Source organism: Ursus maritimus, unplaced genomic scaffold (assembly GCF_017311325.1).
Source record: "Ursus maritimus isolate PB19 unplaced genomic scaffold, ASM1731132v1 scaffold_19, whole genome shotgun sequence".
Classification (NCBI taxonomy): Eukaryota; Metazoa; Chordata; class Mammalia; order Carnivora; family Ursidae; genus Ursus; species Ursus maritimus.
This window is the reverse complement of record NW_024424341.1, coordinates 7,144,458-7,149,344: the sequence shown is the minus strand read 5'-3', so window position 1 is coordinate 7,149,344 and position 4,887 is coordinate 7,144,458.

Here is a 4,887-nt window from a genome sequence, read left to right as displayed (position 1 = left end):
GGGGGGGGGGGGGGCGGGCCCAGACCCTCATCCCCACAGGACTCCTGCCCTCTGTTGGCCGTACTTGCACGCTCACAGTTTAAACTGGCCATGGCAGGTCAAAGGGGGGCTCTGGAGGATCTGGGCGCTAAGTGTGTGCCTCCCTCCCCCCGTGATGTGGCAGAAGTGCCCTCTGCTCTTGATGCTCAGTCTCCCTGCCACTGTGCAAACTCCTTTCATGCCTGCAGACCTCTGGGCACACATGGCCCAACGTGACCAGATGGCAGCTACAGCTTGGAGTCGGTAGGGCTCTTACTGTGTCCCTGATGGAAGCGCCACCCCCCGTGGGAGCCAGGACCTCCAGATTCAAGAGCCTAAAGTTGCGAGGACAAGAAGCGCTGAGTCCCCAAGTGGCTCACCAGAAGGGACGAGACCATAACGCTTCCATCCCTTGGCTCCCAGACCCGTCTCCTCCAGCTGGGGAGCAGCTGTTGCTTTAAGGAGTATACCCCATCCTACGGGACAGCCCCCTGGCCTGGCAGGGGGACGTTGCCAAGCTGACCCCTCACCTGTGCTGTTAAGAGACCATCCCACGGCACGGTCACGTGCCCACGGCTGCTCCTTCTTTGCTGCCATGAGTCCCTTGGCCTGCAGGAGGTCTTTGCTGAAGGATCTCTGACCCTGGGACAGTGGTGCTGGCTGAAGCCTTGCGGGCAGGGAAGGCAGACCCTCACCTCCCCTAGCATAGTCTGCGTGGGAGCAGACACTGGAGACCATCTAACTCTCCCCAAGTCTCATCTGTCTTGCACCACCTAACGAGGGTCTCTGTGATGTCTTAAATGGGGAAGAATAAAATCAGGTTTACTCTCTGACAAGGCACTCTGCTACCCATGATATTTGGGAACACGGTTTAAACCAACCAGGCCAGGGCCAGGGTGAGTGATGGGAAGAGGCAGAGGGAGAGGGAGAGACTCTCAAGCAGACTCCATGCTCAGCGCAGGGCCCAATGTGGGGCTCGATCTCACAACCCTGAGATCATGACCTGAGCTGAAATCAAGCGTCGAATGCTTCACTGACTGAGCCACCTAGGCACACACCACCCCCCAATCATCCTGCTTTTCCAGAAAACCTAGAAATCTGGAGTTTTTAAAATGTAAACTCAAATCAATTTTTGATTTGACTCAATTTTTTTAAATAATTTCTATAAATTCAAAGCAATACCAATCGGGGCGCCTGGGTGGCACAGCGGTTAAGCGTCTGCCTTCGGCTCAGGGCGTGATCCCGGCGTTATGGGATCGAGCCCCACATCAGGCTCCTCCACTATGAGCCTGCTTCTTCCTCTCCCACTCCCCCTGCTTGTGTTCCCTCTCTCGCTGGCTGTCTCTATCTCTGTCAAATAAATAAATAAAATCTTAAAAAAAAAAAAAACAAAAAACAAAGCAATACCAATCAAAATTCCAGCAGGATTTTTTTTGTAAATTTTGCAAGCGCGTTATAATACTTATACAGAAAAGCAAAGGACCTAGAATATCCAAAAACAATTTTGAAAAAAGAATAAAGAAAACTCACACTACCTGATATCCAGATTCAGTAGAAAGATCAGAATTAGGACATTATATTATTGGCAAAAGGACAGATTCACAGATCAATGAAATGGAAGAAAATGTGCAGAAGTAGACTCACATATAATCCATTGCTTTTTTTTTCCTTTTTTGCAAAAGTGCAAAGACAATTCAATGAAGAAAGAATATTCTTTTCAGAAATTGTATGCACGTGTGACAGACCCCCATGACCCTGACTTCCTGGTCATGTAACTCTCTCTCCTTGACTGTGGGTGGGACATATGACTTCTTCTAACCAACAGAATATGGCAAAGTGATGGGATGTTGCTCCCATGACATTACATTGTATAAGACTCTATCCTGCTAGCCACTTGCTCCACAGACTCTCCTTGCTGGCGTAATGGAATGAGCAGTTGTGTTTGGAAAGTCCATGTGACAAGGATCTTTGGGTGGCCTCTAGTTGCTGAAAGTGGCCAGCAAGAAGCCAGGGCACTCAGTGCTACACCTGCAAGGAATCGAATCCTGCCAACAACTTGAATGAACTTGGAAGCAGGTGCTTTCCCAGTCAAGCCTCCAGATGAGAACGCAGCCCAACCAACACCCAGATTGCAGCCCAGTAAAACCCTAAAAAGATAACCAGCTAAGCTGTGCCCAGACTCCTGACAGAAAATATGAGATAATAAAATGAGTGTTGCTTTAAGCCACTAAGTTTGTGGCAATTTATGATGCAACATAGAAAAGTAATAAAATCCATAAGCAAAAATGAGTCACCTCCTATATGTCACACCACACACAGATTTTAACTCAAAATAGATCATAGGTCTAATGTAAAACCATAAACCTAAGGCGGGGGGGACCTGAACACAGGTATATTTGGACTGGCAGTGGCTAAAATGGGAGCCATGGGGTGGGTGGGAGCAGTGATGGAGAGAGAGTATAGCTGCGGTCCACTAGGACCCAAGGTCAGAGCAGCCTAAAGTGGCATGGAGACAGCCACAGCCTTGGCTCCAGGATCTCTGGTGGCGTCTCTATTCCCTCTGGTCTCTTGCTCCCAACAGCCCCGTTGCTCTGTATTCTCTAGTCTGGTCCAGACCTGACTGGCTTAGCTAATGCCACCCCCGTGGGTCAGAGTCCTTTGCCCCCAGCCCTCTTGTAGGTGGATGAGCAGTGTATGGGTGCCCAGTCCTGGGTCAGTGCTCATCCCAGGTCTAATTCACTTCTACCCCTGTGCACAGTCAGCCATCGCCACCTCCTGGTGGGGCCACAGGAGGGACACTGACTATAGGTGTAGAGATGGAAAGTTGGTCTGCTCTCTCTTCCCTGACCTCCTCTGCTCCCCACAAGGGTCCAGTCCCTTCCATGCCCACATTTCACCATTCCCTGCGGCCCTCCATTGCCTCCTATGTCATCACTCCTTCCACCACCAGCTTCCGCCAGGCTGCTGGGACTGCAAGCCCAGTGTACCCACAGCTGCCCGGAAGCCCCAGCTGAGGAAGCTGGAAAGCAGCTCTGCAAGGACAGGAGTGGGGTGGGTGCAGAGGCCACCGGGGAAGTGCAGGGCCCATCCCTTTCTAAGAAGAGCCTCCAGGGAAACAGGCAGCACAGCCCTGAGTCACCACTGATGACCGGCGCCAAGGGGCCTCTGGGTGGCGTAAATTCACAGGCACCTATGTGTGACAGAGCTGTGCAGGGACCGTGCAGGGACGGGAACAGTTTCAAGTAAACGAACAGGATGGCTCATGATCCAAGCAAGTGTCAGCAGGGTCCCCCAGCCACATCTGTGCAGGGAGGTGCAAAGGGGTCCTTCGAAACCAGAGCTCAGGCGAGGGTACTGGGCACCCAGATTAAAAGAGGGCTGAGCTCTTTGCTGCCTTGGCTGACACCCAGATCTGTCCCTGGCTCAGCCCCTAGCAATGCCCTTCTGTGTTCTTTCATCTGTGGACAGAGCCACCAAGGACTGTGGGTGGGGACAGGGCGGGGTGGGGACCGTGACTCCTAGAATGTCCAAAGGACACCAAAGCTGTTTCAGGAATTGTGAAATGTAAATCTCAGTTCCTTTTTGACCTGCAGTGCCATAAACGTGCCAACGTCTTCAGCAGGCTAGAAAAGTAGAATAAAGAAAACTGGGACAGTGCAGGAGAAGGAGAGCTATACCAGGCAGCAGACCAGTTTAGGCCCAGAAGGGGAAGTGAAAACCTCTGAGGACAGATGGAGGGCCCATGACCCCCCACAGCACCTCTGGGGCTTGTCACCAGATGTAGGTTGCTACGGTGATGGGGAAAGAAGGTCCAATTGAGCAGACCAAGAAGATTCTCCAGGGGAAAAAGTTGGGGAGGGGCTATGTGCTTGTTCTGTTGTGCACCCAACAAGTTTTTGTCAACTTATATTCATTTGAAGTGGTACAGGAAACATAGACTCCAGCTCTTGGAAGGGAACACCAATGCCGTCTTGTAAGAGCATGGAGGAATGGCGTATCAATATCCGTGCAGCCATCTTTGGAAAATAGTGACCACCTCCCAGAAGCAAGCAAAAATTAGTTAAGCATTGAAGGATGAGCTGGAGTTAGCCAGGTTACAGGAAGGAGCATTCCAGGCGGAGAGAAGAGCATAGGGAACAACTCTGAGGTGTTCTGCACATCTGAACACCAAAGAGAATTCCTGTGTTCTTTTTTTTTTTTTTTTAAGATTTTATTTATTTGACAGAGAGAGAGACAGCCAGCGAGAGAGGGAACACAAGCAGGGGGAGTGGGAGAGGAAGAAGCAGGCTCCCAGTGGAGGAGCCTGATGTGGGGCTCGATCCCAGAACGCCGGGATCATGCCCTGAGCCTAAGGCAGGTGCTTAACAACTGAGCCACCCAGGTGCCCTGAGAAGACTTGTGCTCTTAGAACAAGGGTGCAGATACAGAAAGTGAGGCTGGAAAGGTAGGCAGGGCCAGAAGTTACAGGGCTCTGGAAGCCAGAGTGGGTTTAAGTTTGGGTTTTTTTTTTTTTTTTTAAGATTTTATTTATTTATCTGACAGAGAGAGAGAACAGAAGCAGGGGGAGAAGCAGAAGGAGAGGAAGAAGCAGGCTCCCCACTGAGCAGCGAGCCTGATGCGGGGCTCTATCCCAGGGACCTGAGCTGAAGGCAGACACTTAACCGACTGAACCACCCAGGCGCCCCCCAGTGGGTTTAAGTTTTGAGCCGAAGGGCACTGTGAAGCCACCAAGTGACTTAATCGAGTGGATATTCTAAAACCCTTCATGCACTGCTGTCTGGAGAATGGGTTGGAAGGGGGAAGAGTGGATGAAAGAAGAGAGATGGGTCTGAGAACCCGAGTGCCTGGGAACAGAGGAGAGAGGATGAT